Below are 21,622 nucleotides of genomic sequence, written 5' to 3'. Positions count from 1 at the left end.
GTTCCAAAAAGCAGTTCAGGAATCCTCCGCGCTGTCGCCACTTGACGTTTTTTGAATCTACAAAGTAAAGTTCTGGGCTCGAAAATTGATCGTACAGCCGAAATCAACATAGTTCTGATGTATATGCAACTCATCTTGGACATCACGTTAAAGTGGTTATAACACAAGACAAGTTGTAACGTGATCTGAGGTGAGACAAGAGAATATCCCAAGTGCAATTCTTGCATACGATATTTCAAATACCGATTATTCTAATAAGTGTCGTTTAGGCTGACTACGTTCAAATGTGTGTGTTTAATATTTCTCGCTACAATGATGAACTGATAATCCTTCTTCGTGGCATGTTTCAACAGAAATTTACTGACTTCTATTTTACTGACAAACGCGGGTTTTATTTTTGACTTCTAAGTTGAATAAATTCATATTTCTTTCGTATACTTTCAGCAATCGAACCGGAATCGCCAAACGTCACATTCAACATGTAGAATATAACGTGTGCTATAACGGCATGCTTTCACGTATATTTTGCATATCATTTCATCTTAAACAAAAGTAAACTCTCATCTTGACCAATGTATACGACCATGGCGTACAAATCATTAAAGTTCTGAAATCCTATTGTTTCAACTTGACATTTCTTATGTTTATTTTCTTATAGATGCTTTTGTATCGTAAGAACATTTCAGTGTATTCATTGTGCTCAGATAACGAATGGTATCACTCCAATTTGTTTGCCCTTGTACAGTTTCTTACGTCAAGGTCGAACAGAGAAACAGCTACAGGATTAAGAATGGACAACAGTACTGGAAAAGCTTCACGTCATCAGCAGTAATAAATATTACCAGTTTTGTGCGCTAGGTGCGTGAAAGAATGAAGTCAGATTGCACAATTTTTATTCCGCCCGAAGCTTTTTTTGGCTACACATACATGGCTGGACAACTTAAACTGCACCTCGTGTTGATGCTCGCTTGTTACTTTGTTAAGTGAAATGCCTTGCCAGGATCAAAAATAAGAAGGAACCGCTAACTTAAATATCGGTCTGGATACAGGATAGTCGAACGCTGCAATGGTGCCAGATCTTCGTGTTTTGTCCAACGCGTATTACGGCGTAAAAGCACCAAATGGTTTTGTGAACGTTCACTCGCTAGGTACGAATTACAACAAATGGTGCATTTTAGAAGCAAAACTACAATTTAGAAATGTCTTTAGCGCGTGGGCTGGTTGTTTTCAGTGAGTTTTCTGCGCCCGGACGGCAACGTGGTCGAAAAAAAGTCCTGGGGTTGGGTTTTAGAATACACAATGAGGAGAGTGATTATAGATATCTCCACTTGGAGGCGCCGCGGTCGTTCTCCAGTGAGCCGGTTGGTTGGACTGGGTTGGAAAATGCACGGATGCAGGGGGGAGTGGGGGGATTTATAAAAAGCGAACCATTAATCTCAGTCCACGGACAGACTTGTCCTTGATACGTAATTTAGCCCGATTGAAACTGGAAGGCAAGTGGAGGGGGGCAGGGGGGGAGAAGTCCACAGTTGGAAAGGTTACTATGTTTCACTTAGTATGTCCCGCTTATATATTCTCCGTCAAAGAGGCTCTCTGTTACTTATCTGCGTGTGTGTGTGTGTGTGTGTGTCTCACGTGGACATAAATAAGCACTCAGCAACAGCCCATCCCAATAAGTCTACTCGCGATGCCCTTGCACTAGCGCGGTACAAGGCATTCCTGTATCTTCAATCGTGGAGCTAGCCTGTGGCGCGTGAACTCCGGAGTCTATACAATCACACAAGAATTGTGGAATAAACCGTCTCTTTGTCCCGCTCTCAATACAAGCTAGTGTTGACGACCTGAGGCATATTTCACGAAACGTTGTACAAATTTTTAGTGCAAGGCCAGCCAGTCAACGAAATCGATGCAGTAGGCCAACTGTTGAATCGACTGAACTAAGAACAACAGTATCTGTTTTAAAACAACGAACAGGGCAACAAAGTAACGTTTACGTATAAACTTATGTGACACCAAGGGCGGAATAAGAAGCAATCACAAACCCTCGGTGCGTCCTGGGCCTCTGAAATACAATATACGCTGGGTCTGAAAAGGTCTGAAAAATATCAGAGATTTTTGTTCCTTAGTTTGAAATACAGGTGCCCCATAAGATCACAATTATATCTTTCGTATTATTACTTACGAACAATAAGAAAAACACGTTGAAGGCTAAAGATAAGAATTATGGGAGGCTAAAGTTTTCTAAATTAAAGCATCTTTTAATTTCCGATGTACCACTACAGTGGAATCGCCTTACTAACCGTTGTCCAATCACAGCGCAGAACGGTTGTTTTGACAAAATACTGTCTCCCTACTGGCTGCTTTGGAGAGGGGGAATTTTTAACGTTGTCGGCTCTTGCCCAAGCGGTGGACGTAATTGGCTGTTTGAGTTCCTTCGCAGGTAAACGCGGCAACAGAAGGCCACGGCCATAAAGGCGGTACTGTACTGTGCGACGTTCATTATATTTAATTACAAAACCGAGTGTGTTCAATATCTATAAAAGTGGCAACTTTTAATCACATCCAATAGCACTCTCTGTCATAATTATTTACTTTCAATTTAATTTTGGCTCTACTAAACTGACATTGTTTCATGTAAAATATTTTCATTTCCATGATATAATTCCCTAATTTAACTAATAATGCATATTGATTACTTTTATTGAAACATTTGAACGCGATTTTTGCGTAGTAGGCCTACCTTGTTTAGAACATGATTTCAGTAATTTTGGATTCTGTCAAAGCAATCCATGAAGTTAAGAAATATCAAATTAGTAGCTTTATTGGAAACACAAGCATCCTATAAACTCGTAATAAACCTTACACAAACAATTATTACTCTCTGGAGCAGGCCCCCTGAATCGCGGGGCTACGAGGAAGTGTCCGAGTTTGATATCCCCAACTTAACATCTGCATGTTAAAAAAAAATCTTCAATTAGCATTAGAATGAATCCCTAAATTAGCAAAAACATTTAATGAATCCACCACTGGTTCCAAAAAAATGTTAAATTCTGTTTAATTGTGCACCTACTATCAAGTTTTAAATCTTTGAAATTATCAACACATTTTAAAGAAAGTTGTAATTTAAATGAATAATTGCCTCTTTATTCTTAGAATGTATTCAAAGCTTTTTGACTTCAATGATAGCAATATATTTCTCACCGACTACAGCACTACTAAAGTCATGCAAGTCTTGATCTATAAGTCTGTGAAGGTTTGAAACACAATTCTAGATAATTTATAAACAAAAGGATGGCAGAGATTCGTTCACAAGTTCACCGAAAGTGACAAAACTGGATTCAAAGTGTGAAAATTCTCTAGCGGCGAGTTAAAATTAATACATAACTGGACAAAGAAAACACGAGAAAAACCTTTCTCGGATCGCACATCTGGGCACACTTGATCCTCACACGTGATCCAGAAAACGCGAATGGAGGACATCTTTTAACACAGAACCTTGTTGACTTTTCATCTGGTAATTCATTACCTTTATAGGCTGGCAACACTTGCTCAGCGTATCGCTGACGTAGGAGCCTTCTTTTAAATATGGAGATGGTTTATATCACAAAGTATTCACCTCGTAGCGATTTATCTTGAACATTTATCAACCGTACGTGTGACTCACTCTCCGATGTTGTTTCGAAATGGAAAAAAAAATACAGACACACTGTTAAAATTTTCGTGTTTACATAAAGAGTTTGTGGCGACTGTGTACACCAGAGTGAGTGTTATATATCTACGGCAGACCGGGGGCGATAAACAACCCTCTCACACTTCTAGGGTCAGCGTTCACATATATCACGGCCCTGTCACAAAAGCCTTGTTTCTTTTTCGGCTTGAGCGTGCTGTGTGTTAAAAAGTGAGAGGGATTTTTTTTTTTTTTTTTTTTTTTTTATATACTGAGATCCAGTCCAAAGAAAGTCTGCATCTGTGCCATACTTGTTCGATGTGGAAGGGAAGTAATATTAAAACTTTGTTTCAAGTCCACTGTTATGTTCATGTAGGCTAACAGGAGTCGTACTGTTAAAGTGGGTTCCGGATGTGTACCTCCACTGGAAATCGAATCGGGGATCCGTTGATTACAAGGCGACAGCGCTAGCCACTACGCTATCAGGGAGGCGAGAAGTAACTTCCAATTTGAACAAGAGCCAAGCAATATAGGTGTTCATTGGTGGAGCCGTCTCGTGTCACTACTTGAGACTTACATTCGTTCGTCTACTCCACAGGTATCCGGAACAGAGTATATATCAAAGGTATCAAACAGTTTATTTTATTACTTCAATTTTATTTTAATGAGCTTGGTCACAAAATTGGCTATTGGACACCCTTGCCAATATGTAGCTCAGCGGCAGACCACTGATGTAGCTCAAATCATTTATTTAACATTTCTGAAAATTTCATTCCCTAAGCTCGATAACGGCATATTTGTGTTCCTCAACAAATGCACTGAAAAAATGTCGCAATAAATACAAAGGTAGTTAAAAATAGGGTAACCGGCTACAATAACGCCACCCTTTTCACTTTTTCTTAAAAAAAGCACATTTAATAGCAGAGAGAAAAATAATGCTACATACTTTTAGTAGCTGTACATCTCGTGATTATACAGGATATAACTATATTTGAACAAACTGAATACAAAGGAAATAAAAAATAAAAATGCTGTTCAAAGTGTAATGGCGGTATTGCAGGCACTAAGGATACAATAACGCCAGGGTATCTTTACCCATATATATTATAAGGAAAAATGAAAGAATGGACGAAAAAATATTCAAAACAAGAAATATTAGTTTGAACAGGAATAGTAGTACCCAGTAAGAGGTAAAATATTGTCACATGATTCATGAAACCAACCGTTACAATTTGCACATTGCAACCAATCAATGTCCTTACCAGCATCCTCGTAATAGTATCCTTTACATGAAACACAGTAGTCGGAGCTGTCTCCGCTTTTAGCTTTGCCTTTGCCCTTGCCCTTCCCCTTACAACTAATATCCTTCCTTTGTCCACCTGTTGGTAATGTTGAAGCTTTATCTTTCACTTTGGGACGCTCTGTGAACAGACTCCTATCCACTATCACTGCATGCACGTGTTTTGATCTATTTCTTCCTGGTTGAGTTCGCTTAATATGTAGAGTTGAAAGGAGCTCATGGAAGTAGTTGTCACTGGATGTTGAAGACACACCAGGCCTATTTGCTTCGGCTTCAGGGACACATTCATGTGATGTTGACGGCTGGGGATTGAGGTCTTTATCGCCAGTTTGTACCTGCTCATTTGATTGCGATGCAGATCCAGCAGTTTCCTTATTAAATCTCATTAGACGCCCATAGCTAAGTGGTTCAGGAGATCGGACAGAAAGTTCCGGATGACGTAACATGAAGCCTTCGAACCAACGTCTGCCAGCACTATTTCCTCTGAATTGATGTTTCATGTTCTTTGCTTCACAGTATCTGAACACATACTTGCACACCGTTCGGCGAGTCCGTCCGAATTCAACCTGTTGCATTCTTTTAATCCTTTGCACAAGATGTGATTCTTCCTCCGATGTTAGAACCCGTGATCGTCCTAAACGTTCGACGTGGACTTTGCGCAGTAGGTTGTCTCCCAGAGACCTTCGTGGAATACAGGCACGTATCCAGAGGGGGGGCTTAGGGGGCTCGAGCCCCCCCCCCCACCGAAAGTTTTAGGTTTACACTAGTTAAAATGATGTTTTTGGTTTCTTGTGGTGTGAAATAAAATAATGTGATAATAATTTAAGGAGAGAAATAATTATCGAGGCAAGACGGAGAATGTTCCGTAATCCTGTTATTGATAATAGCACGTATCCAAGATGGGGCACAGGGGACTCGACCCTCTCTCCAGAAAATTTTTCACTTTACGTTAGATAAAATTAGGTTTTTGGCTTCTTGAATAATGTGAAAACAATTTAAGGAGAGAAATAATTATCGAGGAAAGACTGAGAATGTTTTACACCCCTATTATTGTTAATAGCACGTATCCAAGGTGGGGATGAGATGGCTCGAGCCACCCCCCCCCCTCCTCAGGACTTTTTTAATTTACACTAGATAAAATTAGATTTTTGGCGTCTTGAATAATGTGAAGATAATAAATTTATAAATCTGAGAGAAATAATTATCGAGACAAGACGGAGAGTGCTCTATAACCCTATTATTGTCAATAGCACGTATCCAAGGTGGGAATCAGAAGGCTCGAGCCCCCCCTTCAGGAAATGTTTCTGTTTACACTTGATAAAATTAGGATTTTGGCTTCTTGAATAATGTGATGATAATTTGGGAGAAATAATTATTGAGACAAGAAGGAGAATGTTCTATAACCCTGTTATTGTTTAGCACGTATCCAAGGTGGGGTTGAGGTGCCCAGGATTTTTTTTATTTTTCACTAGATAAAATTAGGTTTTTGGCTTTTTGAATAATGTGACGATGATTTAAGGAGATATACAATTATCGAGGCAAGACAGAGAATGTTCTATAACCCTGTTGTTGATAATATTGCTCGTAAACTTTTCTTGCGCTTTCGGTGTTGTCGCAGCGCACTTGAGCACTATGTAGAAACTTGTCAGCATTTCGAAGCTTCACAACAAAGGTAGCGCCACACGTAGGGCGATTCGTTGTAATTTCTAATCTCTGGAAGGCGGGAGAGGGTACGTTCTTCAATTAGAGAAGGAGTCAACTACTGGCATTATTAACGAACCGTTTTATATAATATATAATATAGAATATAATTAGGATATAAATACGCGGATTCAAATTTTCGGTTCATCTCTACAAAGAATCGATTAATGATAGTGATTCGAAAATGAAGATATTGACGACAGTAGAACTTCCGGGGCCTCAATGTAGTGCTAGTTCGGGTCGAGGGCCGAAGAGATCAAGGTGCCTCTCTCTCTCTCTCTCTCTCTCAAGTGAATATTTCAGCAGTACCGGATATTGGAGTGGTTTATTAAAACAGAAATAAGCTGCATAGATCAACTGAAAATCAAAGTTTTGAGTGATGATTTAATTTTGCCAGAACTAAATTTCGTATATGCAGTCCGAGAATTTCATGGTATAAAAAAATACTTTTGTTTAAGCCTACTGGGTTCAAACTACATTCAAACACTTAACTACCATAAAGAGACAGCCAAAAATTTTATGAATGTCGAGAAGAGAAAGCAAGAAGATGTTCCATATATAGACATTTTAGGTGGAAATTGCAGGCTCTACCAGGATTCGAATCAGGGCTCTACGAACTGAGCAACCTAGCCATCCTTGACTACAACCGATTTCTCGTTAAAATTTCTACATAGTACTGTCCTGCGTATATCAAATCGTAAGGTGTTGCCTGTATAGTGAGCAAGCACAGAAAATATAGGAGAGAGATGAAAACTGAGGAGCATTCCCACCGGTTGAGGATAATTTTTTTCTTCTGTGGTCAACAAGAGCTACTACTTCGAGGTGACAGTGACAGTGGCCTAATAAAGGAGATTTCACACCGTGTCGCCTGAGGATTTCACAAGTCGAAATTAGGTTTGTGCAGCCTTTTGTGTCGCTACGGTGTGAAACGTTGCTGTTGATTGGCCCATTCCAATCGACATGTATCGCGTGTTCCTTTCGGTCTGAAACCTTCCTAAGTCTTGAAAATCCAAGTCACAAGGATGGAAAATTAGGGCCTTGTTAAGGTTAAGTGTGAAGGCAGCACCCTAAAGGATCATATCCAAAGCTGTAGGAACAAAGCATCTTACTTCAATCTCCAATACGGAATAATAAAAACTTCTGGTGAGTTGATTTTTAAAAAATGTGTCAGAGATATAGAGAGGCGTGCCCAGGATTTTCGGAAGGGAGAGGGGTTACGCATACTATTTTTGGTGGTCAGTTCTGATTTTGCCATTTTTATCCTGTCTTTGACGTTCTTTTTTTTTAAAAAAAAAAAAAAAAAAAAAAAAAAAAAAAGGAATACTGGGTCAAATGGGGTTATGACCTCACCAACCCTCCCTTGGGCATGTCACTGGAGATAAATGAATAAGCATTTGATCATACTAGGAGACGAAACATTAGATGTGTTGGGAACGGAAGGGTTTTCATTGTGCATTAATTGTTTCGTGATCCAGCTATATTCGAGAAGAATTCCTATGTTTCGTGTCGATATATGACAAGACTCCGGAAGCTGTGACAGGCATTTTTGAACACTTGTGAGTGCTAAGGCCTGAATCTGAACAATTTGGTGGGTTTCGGCTTTTATAAGAGCTGCAAACATGGGAGGACAAGACACGTTAGTGGTGTTCAGGTTTCAATCAGATATACATATTCGAGAGCTGTCTCCGTCCAGTTGGCAGCCCACAATTTGAATCTCGCGTTGTCGAGTGTATTGTCCATCCCGTGCATGTGTAACAGCTTCGTAAAAACACTCAAAGACACCATAGATGTTTTTATGCCTGATGAGAAGAAATGGACAAACACACATACTGAGATGGTTCCGGCACACAATGTTAATGCATGGAAACAGAGGAGTCGAGTGGTAACAAATGTTTCGATTTCACGTTCTGATTAAATTGACAGCCTTACAGTGGCGACGATTTAAGAGATAGTTGCTCCCCATTTTTTTGCCTCAACATTATGGCCTCTTAATATTAAGCCTTGTTTACCAAGAGAAAGTAAACTTTCCTTGCACTGCCCTCCGCCCCCCTCCCACCTGTTTTGGAACCCAATTGCCACCATTGGTCTTAAACATACAATTGTGAGGTTCTTACTATTTGAGCCCCCCCCCCCCCCCGAAAGGAATTCCTGGATACGTGCCTGGTGGAATACTATATTCTCGCGAAGCAGCACTCACACTTAGTCCCCCCTTTACAGCATTTATTGCCCTCAGCAGTTGTTCCTGTGTCCACAAACCTCTCATTCCTTGTCATTTATAACGTGCCATTTTACTGAAATAAGATGGAAATGTATTTTTAAGGACCGGAGTACGTAATAGCAACGCTCACTTCTTTCAACACCACATTACTGATAATTATTTTTAGAAGGAAAACCATGGCGCTATTGTATCCTTCGCGTACGACGTTATTGTAGCCAACCAAGAGGGGGCACATTCCACCACGCCAGTACTCCCTGCTAAACATGAAGCTCGTAAGAACATGGTAAATACACTCCTCATGGAACACTGTATTCCAGAAAAAATCCCTACAAAAACTCTGATAAGCATGCCTGCCTAGCGATATGTAGTACAAGGAAACAAAAAAACTTCACTTATGTTTCCGTTGATGAAATCCTGTTAGCGTTTTCCCTAAAGAAGCACAAAACAAAACACACATTGAACAGAACGACAATTATCGGTGTCTAGCAACAACAACCTTTCCTCTACACCAAGGCATGCTGCAGAGTGCTGCCACCTGCTTTGTCTTCCTGTAGAAAACAGTTGAAAATCAAACGGCGTTATTGCATCCATGGCGTTATTGTAGCCGGTTACCCTATTAATGTAATTAATAACGTCAACAAAACAATTCAGAAATCTCGAATAAACTACAATTCCATCTATGTATGCCTATATGAATAAATCATGAATATATATGAATAACGAATATATTTTTACACGAAATACTTAACAATTACACTAATACGTAATCTATCTCAATTGACATAAAAAGTGAATTAAATTACTCTTAATGAGGAGAAAAAATATACCGTTCTTATTGTGAAGCAACAAATATGTATATTTTTAAAAAATATTTTCGAACACAAAGTTCAAATGCAACATATTTCAAGTTCATGCAATATGCCACTAAAACTGTTCTGTTAGATTTAGATCGTTTTCAAATTTAAGACAGCAGACAGCAAAGCACAATTTTGAGAGTTTTAAGGACTGCATGGCTCCGAATAATAGTATTCGTAGAAATGTTTCAAAATCATACTTGGGAAATGCTTGCAATTAGGAGAGTAGACTGCGAGTAGCGACACTGTGGCGGATACTACAATTAATTTCGTGTCATGGTTTGTGGAAAGGTCAGAAATATACGTATAGGTCTTGCTCTGAAATCTGCATGATTGAATTGGTATTTTATAACAGAAATATCGCCATTTATGCTGATAATTTGATAAATATTCAGATTTGGCAATCGGTAATGCTAAAGAAGAAACCCGGATCCTTCGAAATTCATCCTGAAGATGTCGTGGGAGTAATTTAGGAGAGATCCCTAGAAAAAGATTACTAAAAGACAAGCACTGCCAATTTCACAGCGGTTGGGACTGAAACTTGTTAGCTTGATACTTTAATGATTGTTCTGGCTGTGCAAGAAGGTACCTGAGCCTCACGTCATATTCAAGAAAACGAATCTCTTTCGTGATCGTTGAAAACTTGTCCTACCACGTGAGTGCCGTGCAGATTATAAGGGAAAACAGCGGGTTGAACACGCTAATTGAAAACTTTCGGTCAAGCGAATCAAAATGGTAGAAAACAGATTCTCATACTTACAGAAGAAGTGTTGCCAACTCCACACCGTGGAGGGAAGCATCAGGATCGTAGGCAGACTGAAAAATGTCTCGAAGTTCGTCATCTGAAAAGATAAGTAACAAAATAAAGACTGGCTGATTTGATGCAAATTGAACACAAAAGAAAAATTCAGTATTCTAATAGTCCTGACATACGAAGTTAACTAAACTAACTTAACTAAAGATTAAACGAAAACATCAGTTAAATTTAGAAAGGAAGAGTTAGTACGCAGTAAAACAACTAAATTTGTCAGAAAAATCAACAATAATTGTTTGTTATTGTTCCAAATGCAAATACATTCCTTTGTATTATATTATTTGCCTACGGAAGTGTCGGATCTCAACGAATCTAATCTTACAATCGTTCGGTAGGGAACTTCAGCGCCAGATTAAAGGGTCTCTCTTAGCACACAAGCCTCTAGCAACCTTCCCTTCTGACGTCATCGCGGAATGCTTTCATTGTTAGCATATATATCTTTGTTGTTAGGTTAGGCTTGATAGTTCTCTTAGCGTAAATAATGCATTTGCAGTTCTAAGGGAACTAATCATAACAATAGAGGCATTCCGCGATGACGTCAGAAGGTGTGGTTGCTAGAGACTTGGGCGATAAGGGAGACCCCAAATTAAAACGAACAGCATGAATTAACCCAGTTTAAAAAGCAGTCAATTCAATGTAAGCAAATCTTAAGAAAATAAGTCTCAGTGGAATCAACGAGATATTTTCCACAACCAACGATTTTGAACCTGGCAACATTGGGAAAGAAGCGACATTCCAAGAAACGGACCCGACAAACGAGATAACACGGACTGACACCACAATTAGACGTAAGCACTCCTCCTTTTCCCTTAGCGTAGGCGCTCACATGTGCGTGCGTGTGTGTGCGTGAAAGGGAGAGAAGGACAATATATACGTACGCGTAATGAACAATAAACCGAGTCACTAATTCAACCTCTTTCCTTTTCTTCCTCTATTCTTCACCTGGCGCAATTGCCAAGCTCATTAACTTCACTTTGGAAATCTGACACGCCCATTTGATAAGAATCGCCGGACCGTTCGGAGGAATTAGATTCAATCTGGGGACATGCAAAGTCCTAGAGCGAGTAAGAGTCAAGAGGACCTGGCTACATTGTACTGAGGACGCCTTCTTCTTATCGATGTAGCTCCAAGACCTTTCTTGCTTTATCTACGAATCTTGCCAACTTATCAACACGTACCCACGTAGCTTGCTTATCTAGATTCTTGGCTAAGTCCTGAGCCCGTCGTTTGAAGTTAGCCGCAACATTAATTTGCACAGTAATTTGCTAAATTGGGTGAGGGTGATTCCAGATATTCGTTCAACTCGGTAAGTAAGAGTCGTGTACATAGGCGTGCGCAGACCCTCTGATTAGGGGGGGGGGCAAGAGCCTTGATGAAAGTTCAGTTGGGCTTGGGGAAAAAAAACTCATTTTATCTTACTGTTTTAGTTTCATTGCATTGATGGATATATGCATATACATACATACATACAGCTTATGTAGCCCATTTTGGCTTATTTTAAATACACCATGTGCTATCTCCAGATACCAGTTTGTGCATGCTTTAACCTTTAGACCGCCGAGGGGGCTTTGGAAAGTAGCCTTTCTCTCTGGCCGCAGCCTTTGCGCGCGATTTTTAAATTTTACACTTATTTCAGAAAAACGTTATATCTCGGAGACTGAGAAATCTACTTCGGGTAACTTTTGTTTTGCAGCTAGAACATCAGGGCATGCAACCGTGCAGAAATCAAAACGCCAAAGCCAATAAGAGGGGTTGGGTGAGCCGCGGCCCCCAACTTTCTTTGAAAAAATCATAAAAATGGGGAGTTTTTTCACATATTCTATAATGTAATGCACCCAGGAACATGAAATGACTTTCAATCGGTTGAGAAATGACCATTCTTTGAAAATAAGGCTAAAGTTTGCCTGTCCTTCCCAAAATAGCGGGGGAAGAGGGGACCCACCCCCCGAAAGACTTACCAACTACTAAAATTAAATAATCAAAATATAATTGTTTAGCATCTTTTTTTTTTTATAATATATGGTTATTTTCTCCACTAACTTACTGGAAAGCAGGAGCTTTAATTTTCCTCAATTCAACATTGATTTCCTTGCCAGGCACTTGTGTTAAACAAATTTTGATACGTTAGATAATGAACACGTGCTGTTATATATCTATTCCTTTACCACCTTTTTACATATTCATGTAATAACAACAATACAATATTAATTAATTTACATATTTAATTGGCCTCTCCGATGGCGTAGTGGTAACGTCGTCGCCTTGGGATCCCGGGTTCGATACCTGGTGGAGGCACATAGTGGTTCGGATCCCATTTTAAACTGTAGGTCCAGTCCCGATTCATCAAACATATTTAATTAATATTATTTAATTTTAATTAGGATCTAATAATAATACTAATTATTATTATTATTAATGAGACACTCGTCGGACACCCCCCTCCCCCCGAAATGTATTTCTAGATACGTGCCTGTCGGTCATGTAACAGTTTAGTTGTATAAATTCTCGCTATGTATAAAATCATTTGTGAAATCTAAAAATGTATTTTTTAAAGTTTGGCCTCTGGTAATCCCCAACGAACCTGGACACCGTTAAACATAGTAGGGAGGGTCCCTTATACTTTGTTTGGAAGAAAAACTTGCAGCTATATAACCAATTCTTCTTGTCCAGGTAAGATAACGCACGTAAAAAAACAAAAAAAACAAAAAAAAAACAAGAAAGGAACGATATCCGAAATTGTTTCATCATATCAGACGAACATGAGAAATGTATATAATGTGCTGGAACGACGCCTGATTTATGGATTTTCCTTCAAAGTGTGCTCCCTCCCTCCCCCACTTTTGTGGAAGAGGCCGTTTGCGTGTTCATCGCAAGGGACTTGGCGGAATTCAGAAAGGACATGGTGGGGGGAGGGGAGGGGCAACTCATCTGATAACACTCTCCTCGCGTTTTATGGGAATTGCATGATCTGTTATGTACACCCACTCTTACAGAGATTAGCCCAGAAAGGGTTCACGGTTTCCTTACCGCTTTTCGACAACTGTGACATCCCCCCCTCCCCTTTGTACAAAAAAAGAAACTTAAATGTATTGCGATTGCCTTCACGCAAACCTGCGGCGATTCAGCACAGAACTTTTCCGGGAGGGTTGCATTTTGATTGCTTCACGCCCCCCCCCCTTTTCTATATCTCCAAAGGTTAATCGTGGCGACGATGAGAAGGAAATGAATGTAACTTCACCAGCATTGAACACAAGGATTCTCGGTGCATTACGCCAGCTAAAATACCACGGAATATACAAGTATCGTGTATGTATTTAACGGGGGGGATGCCGGGGATCCCCCCCCAAAAAACATTTTATCTCCAGCAAAGGATATTATTTTTATCTCTGCCAGGGATGCTTGGTAAAACTATCAAAGCCGGGAATTGTCTGTAACTCGTTTTTCTGTAATTGTTGACGTTCGTATTACCTATTCTGCATTGCAAAAGATTGTTTAACAAGGGATTCAGTTTTTTTTAACGAAATTAGTATCTATTATCGACATATCGAGTAATTATTGTTCGTTCTTTTCTCGCTTCCTGAACACGCATAGCCCCAAAAACCATTCGGGATAGTATGACCATCCACGAATAGCCCCAAAAACCATTCACGATAGCCCCACGCACCATTACGGTAAGGTTAGGTTAGGTTGCTTTAGGTTGGGCAATATAGTGAAAAAACTGTGTGTTTGGAAACACCGGGGATTACGTCATCAGATGCTCGCAACATCCGGTTCAAGTACATGGATGGAGACGCAAGCAACAGCTTTCGTGCATCGGACGGACATTATTATAGAAAAATACATGAATTAGCGGCCAAATACATTGAAAAATTCGAGTAAACACTTCGTACGACCTTCCGAAATTACACAGAAACTCAATTCCGTAAGTACTTTCTTCTGTAAATTTGAAGAAATCCGACTCCCGGCTTTGATAGTTTTACCGGATGGTTTTATCCCCCTCAAATAAAATGAAATTCTTAACTAAAAGAAACAACGACTGAAAAATCATTCGTGTCCATTAATTGTCAAGTCATCAAAGATTTCCCTGCCGAAAAGTATGTAGAATTGCTCATTGAAGGACACCATTTTGCAACAGAACAACCTCACCGAAAATGTATTAGAGTGTTCACAAGAAACTTGTAGGTAGATTAAATGATAAGTTTGAACCTGGCAATAGAAATTTGGCCTAGTTTTCGCTGTTTGTACGAGTTTGGGTTTTCTTAGAATGTAAATACAGTAAAATCTCGATAAACCGGACTTCGCTTAATCCGGAAAGGGAAAAGGTAAAAGAAAAAAAGCAGAATGCAAGGTTTTAAATGTGGCTAGAAGTCAACAAAAGAACTTCCCAAAGAAAAGGCAGTCAACCACTGGTGAAATTCTGTTTCCCGCAGACTTTGTACTGTACTGTACAGTGTATTTAGGCCTGTGCCCTTTAAATACACCATAATAAACGTGTTTGTTGCTATAAACGGAGTTTTAATGCACTTTCTACTGTTCATTTAGGTTATTTCAGTTAATCCGGACTTTCGTTAACCCTGTCAACTTATCCCACACATTAGTCCGGATTAACGAGGTTTTACTGTATATCAAATGTTTCTAAATTACGTGTAAGTGTTAAAAGATGAAATGACCTAGGTTAGAACCAATGTTCTCGGCTACTTAAAACCGTAAGGCATTACTTTAGTTTACTGATTGGTAACATGTATAGAAATTTACAAAAATAACTACTTCCCAAAATGAAATGACAAACAAACACGCCACTGAAAGGGCATCCCTCCCTGAAAGGAAAAAGCTTCTGTTGCGATACGTATTGTTCGCTATGGTCTACAATGGTTCGCCATGCTCTATTGATAAAAAGGTCTTGGAAACAGTGTAGCCAACTTATTCGTTACATAAAAAATGTATACAACCCGTAACACGTCACATCACAATGACGATTTGACTAAGGACTGTGTAAATATTACATCAAATTTGAGATTTAACTAATTCTTATGAACGGTAAATGAATTGTGGCAATTAGCATCATTATTATGAGACAGTTTGTTTTTTCAAATGCGCGGACTTAACTTCTAAAATAAAATAAAATTACGAGGCAAGTTATTGGATGGGCTCGAGCCCCACATGCCCCCTAAGTTGGCGCCACTACATGGAAAAATATAACACTGACTAAAAGGGAAGCCATTATTCCCTTATGAATTTTCAGGATACCAAAGTTATCAATGTGTGTGTTGTTCCGGCATAACTCTCGAGCGCCTGGACCGATTTCAACCAAACTTCGTACACGTGTCACTTGCAATCTCAAAAGAAATACTGTGGGGGTAAGACACCCAGGGCACCCCTAGGGGTTGGGTGGGAAGGGGTGACATGTAAAAATAATCGAAAAGGACCGATAGTAGTGTGGAATCTATAGTTGTCGGTGTCGCTAAGATGAAGAGTGACTCTCCCAATGCAGTTCAACTCCAAGACACCCCTGGCACCCCAAGGTGTGGGGGTGAGAAGGGGCTGATATCTAAATATAATCGAAAACGACCGATAGTAGTGTGGAATCCACAGTTTTCGAGGTCGCTAAGATGAATAGTGACACTCCCAATGCCATTCAACTCCAAGACACCTCTGGCACACACTAGGAGTGGGGGTGGGAAGAGGGTAACATGTAAAACGACCGATATTAGTGTGGAATCCATAGTTTTCGGGGTCGCTAAGATAAATAGTGACACTCCCAATGCCATTCAACTCCAAGTTCATTTTACACTATAGTTAGAATTCATTATATTCCTGTCTAATAGAAGATTCGGATAAATAAATATCCGGGCAACGCCGGGCAATCAGCTAGTATAATATAATATTACTCAGACATGGAAAATTTTTCATGGCCCTAACCGAAAAAATCTAATTAAAGAAATTAACAGGAATTAGCATAATAAAATATAATTTCCATAAAACGAGTGTAGTTAATTCTACAAAGTGTAGTAACAATTTAGACCAACAGGTTAAACGAAACTAAATGTACACAAGAAGGATTATTTATATATTAATTAAAGAGAGAAACAATAATATAGCTAATACCAGACCTAATAATGAATAATTATATACAACATAACATTCAGTGCCACCTGTAGTTCAAATTTTATATTCTTTGTTTAAAAAGCACGCACACATTGGGAAGTACTATAATAGTGAAACCTTTGACTAATATTGAAAATTGAAAATCACCTGTGTGGTTCTCTGTTTTGTTTTCCGTTGCAAGAACCTCATTTGCCTCCGTTTGAAGGGGACGTCTGAATACTGTATAGATACAGAGAAGAAAAGGCAAAAATATAATGCATCAATTGAAAGTGAAATGCATAAAGACAAAAAATGTATTGAAATAATGCATCATGATAAACTGGAGTGCATCAAGACAGATAAGGAGATGAATAAAATAATGCATTAAGATAAAATAAAATGCATCAAGACAGAAAATAAAATTAATTCAATAATGCATGAAGAGAAACAAGGGCATGAAGGCAGAAAACAAAATTCATGAAATAATGCATCAAGAGAAACTGGAGTGCATCAGACCGGACAAGGAAATACATAAAATAATGCATAAAGAGAAACTTCAGTGCATCAAGACAGAAAAAGAAGATGAATGAATTAATGGATCAAGGCAGAAAAAAAACTAGATAAGATAAATGCATCAAGACACACTGGAATACATTTCCCTAATTCAATAACACATTAATGCATTTACATCATTAGTTCAGGTCAAGCAATTTTCTGTAAGGTTTTAGTAATAAATTAATGAATGTTATTGTTGTTCTTCCTAAAGATCTGAGGGCGGGAAGTCTTTATCAAACAGCAAGTTGAAAACATTCAATACCATGTGTACTGCAGTCATGAAAATAAAACATTATTGTAAACGTAAAGATGAATTAGAATTCACAATGATTTGTTTGGAACTAAGTTTATAAAATTTCTAAGCTAATCGGGTAATATGATATACGTAAATAATGTTCGGTGTTCAGATGGCTGGAAGAAACTTGTTTTCCTGTCGTATTCGATCGAACGAAACTTTCGATATCTCTAGGCCTATACCTCTCGCACTGTACTCAAGTGTTAGCTTGGCTGTTCCGAAGTTTTGGCACGGCACAGGGACACCAAGAGCAGACGAAGGGCGGGAGGAGAGCGTGAACGGAAAAAAAAATAATGAGGGAGTGTCATTGCAAGACGATAAAAACTGGTTTCGGCGTAGGATGAATTACATCCGACCGTCTCTCCTGAAGCATTTGCGAAGAACTCTCTTTTAACGTAGGAAAGATATAACGAGTCTAGGAGTTCCAAATGAATAGCCCCGTGCCCTATAAATCCTTGATTGTCTGCGTGCGTGTTTCTGTGGGGGGAGGAGGGGAATTTATAAACGAATGCAACAAAAACAAGAGTGTATCAATGTAGGAAAATAATGAGGGAAGTACAGGAATTCAGAACGAGACGTCATTCAAAAGAAATCGTGTGAGACATGAAAAATATAAAATCGCTGAAAAGTAAAATACAACTAAACTTCTGTTAACTTAACTGAGAGTTAAAATAATGGAAGTTAAGTACCCATAATGCATTAACGGAACTAAACAGTGGAAAATAAATTGTATTAGTTTGTACGTTGTTCAGTGGCGAGCTCAGGATTTTCGAAAGACATAACATTTTTAGTAGTAAGGCCAGATTTTGCCATCATTTTGTGCCTTTGACATTCCTTTTGTTTAGAAATACGTTGCCACTGATGGGGTGGGGGGTATGACATCCACCAACCCCCATTGGGCACACCACTGATGTTGTTAATTCAGTGTTGGTGCCACAAAAAATGAGGGGGGCAGGTGCATTTATTATACACACAGAAGCCAAAACATGTCAATTGACACATCAATGTCACTTTGGTGGATCGAAATACACACAGAAATGCATCAAAGGGCACTTTTATCAGCTGTCGTTCCGTCTGATGCACTAAAAATGCATCAACTGATAAGATACGGCCTCATAATTTCAAATGAACCAAAATTACACATCAACTATGTCAATTTATGCACCAAAATGCATCAGCCATGATTTGATGCATTTTAAATTCTGTGTGTATTCCAGAATTATGATTCACACTGAGATTATCATCCCAATCACAGAACCAAAATTTCGGGATCCCACATATCAGAAAGAACTTGAAATGTATTGATGATCTTTTTCACTTCATCTGGAGTGTAACATTGAAGTAACATTAATTTGCTTTACTTGAGAGCTGATGCAGTTTTCGTGTTATTTTCTTATTACCCGAGTGAACTTTACGTTGAACGAAAAAAAATATTACAATACAGTGCACACTTATCAACATGCATAACAATGCTACTCCATCTATGGATAATAAAATAAGAATTTTGCGAATTATCATAGTGCGAATACAAACCAATTGGAAAACAAGGAAAACTAATTTTGTATGCGTTAATTTTAATAGTACTACTAGCGACCCACGCGGCTTCTCCTGCAGGCTTCGTTGTATTATATTTATGCGTTTGTTCATCAGACAATAGAAAATGTCAAATTCTTCTTCTTCTTCTTCTATTGGCTCACATCGCCTTTTAGTGATTTCTAGCCAGAGTTGCGGAAAACAAAATCGTCAAATCCAGGGCAACATGAGTTATTTAACAACAAATTAACAATAACATTAATAACAATTACACAAAATTTATTAAATCGTTTATAATCTTACTTCGAAAAAGTAACTTTAAATTATTTAAAATATAATAAATCCATTCTGACGTTTGGAATAATGTTTTTCTTTAATAATGTAGTGTTTATTTTAAGTTTACTGTTGCAGACAACTTGTTTGAGCTTAGCAACAAATCAACAATAGTAACAATTACACAAAATGCAAGAAAAGTAAACCATGTGAAAGTGAAACTGAACCTAAATTTTTAAAATTAAATGCAATGCTGTAACTTCTTGTGACTGAACAATCGTAATGTGTGTTTTGCATAAAAATTCAAAAATTATACATAATTAAGTTAGAAGGTTTATTTTAACTTTTTGATTAATTTGGTGTTTTAAGTTCACTTCATGCACAGTAAGTCTAATCGGGACTGGACCTACAGTCCGAAGCACTATGTACCTCCACTGGGTATCGAAACCGGGACCCCTTGATTACAAGGCAACGACGCTACTACTGCGACATCGAGGAGGCCCTTTTAACTTTTTGATTTACTTGTGTTTTGTATTGTGTCCCACCCGTGACACAAAAAAACAATTAATTTCACCTTTAAATGTTACATTCCCCCCTCAACTCCACTAGAATATACCTTTTCTCCTTGTCTTAAAATACTTTATTTTTCTTCATTTGACAATTCACAGAAATTAAAATAATTGTTTTATTAAGTGAAGAAGCAGTGCTTCGTCTGTCCCACCCATGACAGAAAATTGTTCGCTTGTAGCTACAAATTTGGGAAAGTATTTTAAGGGTTGTTATGTTTAATCAACAGTTTCATATTTCATTGCACAGAAACTGTAAGAAAAATGTTGCTTAACTATCAGTACAATAGTTACTTTAGGGGTCTCCCCGATGACGCAGTGGTAGCGTCGTCGACTTGTAATCAAGGGGTACCGGGTTCGATACCCGGTGGAGGCACATAGTGGTTCGGATCCCACAAATGGTAGGTCTTAGCCTTACTGTGCACAAAGTGGACTTAAAACACCAAATCAATCAATCAATCAATAGTTACTTTGATATGAAAAACTGTAGTCCGCGTGTTCCACCTGTGACAATGGAATGTTCCCAATCCATAATAATGATGGATCTAAACGCGTAAATTCAGGAAAATGCATTAAATAAGCACAAGAAATCATTTTCTATTGATACATTGTATCAGAAGCTTCGAAACACGATGAACGAAGAAACCAACAATTACACGCACTTGAGTGTGTTCAATTGTTGCTTTTTTCCCCTGTTCACACTGTATTTCCTTAAAATAACGGTGAAGTTATTGTCCAGACGGAAAGAACCCAAGTCACACGTCCTGAGCTGTCCAGTCTGACCTTGAGAAAGGTTACAAGGCAAGCAGACCACCATAAAAAAAGGGTCTGGCATTGTTGTGATGGAAGTGTTAGCTTTATCTATTTACGAACCTTGTAAACTGAGGGCGACAATGGATTGTAGGTGTCGCTAGTGACGCCACTACAAAAGACCCTTTTGACCCTAAAGAGCCCTTTTTACGTAACCCCCTTCCGCATACACCCTTTTATTTCCCTACCTTCTCAAGCCTTTTTTTAGTTTTATTGCTTTATTGCCCGGTTAGTCCCAACAGCCGATGTTTTACGATAGTTCCAACAGGTCATAAGAATCCCCCTCGCTTTGCCTGAAGTGTACGTTCACTGTTAACCTAGCTTTTTGACCTTGTACAGAATTGCTTCCCTTCCCCTTGCACATTTTCCATAGCAGGGTAGCAGCACATTTGGGTGGCAAGGTTTGCGAAGATAGGACAGTTGTGAGTAGGAGCTGTGTGTGTGCAAGGGGAGAAATCTGTAACATCTGCAACAGTTTGTAGGTAAGGTAAAACAGGTTTATTTTGCATGTACACGCTGGTTGGCTTTGTTTTCAGTAGTGTGTGCTTCTGCGAGCTTTCGCTTGGCTTCAAAACATGTCGAAACATGATAATACCACTGCTCAATCATGTACCGTTTACGAGCTCAAGTGTAAGAACTGAAGTTGGTTAGGAAAACGTCTGGGAGACTGCATACACGAGAGTTACAGCATTCACTCCCCCTTCCACTCGGTTCAGCAGCGTCAGCTTGGCTCACAGCCATTCCGCGTTCCTTACCCAGAGTGCCCCGCGCGCCGCGAAGATGCTCTCAAGATGGCGGCGGCTTGTTGACAGCTGAACGCGATGGGCGTGGCTACATGGCGTGAGTTATTCCGTCTCCCAGAGCTTCGTTTCTTGCGCTTCCAGGGCCGTAACTCCATCGTGAAGAGTTACCGAGTGCATAATCGAACCCGAAAATGATACATTCAGGTGGC

At 39.1% G+C, this 21,622-nt stretch overlaps 1 long non-coding RNA gene across 1 annotated transcript in view; it reads right to left on the bottom strand.

Moving 5' to 3' along the window:
- Positions 1-10,506: 10,506 nt before the first annotated feature.
- LOC145978446 (uncharacterized) overlaps positions 10,507-21,622 on the bottom strand; it is a 430,067-nt gene continuing 418,951 nt past the window's right edge. The window contains exon 6 of the long non-coding RNA XR_014440692.1: positions 10,507-10,582. This is a non-coding gene — a long non-coding RNA (uncharacterized LOC145978446). The remainder of the gene's footprint in view (positions 10,583-21,622) is intronic.

The sequence above is a fragment of the Lepisma saccharinum genome, chromosome 24 (genome assembly GCF_977018435.1).
Source record: "Lepisma saccharinum chromosome 24, izLepSacc3.1, whole genome shotgun sequence".
Classification (NCBI taxonomy): domain Eukaryota; kingdom Metazoa; phylum Arthropoda; class Insecta; order Zygentoma; family Lepismatidae; genus Lepisma; species Lepisma saccharinum.
Note: the sequence above shows the minus strand (reverse complement) of the source record. Positions and strands in the feature narration are given on the sequence as shown.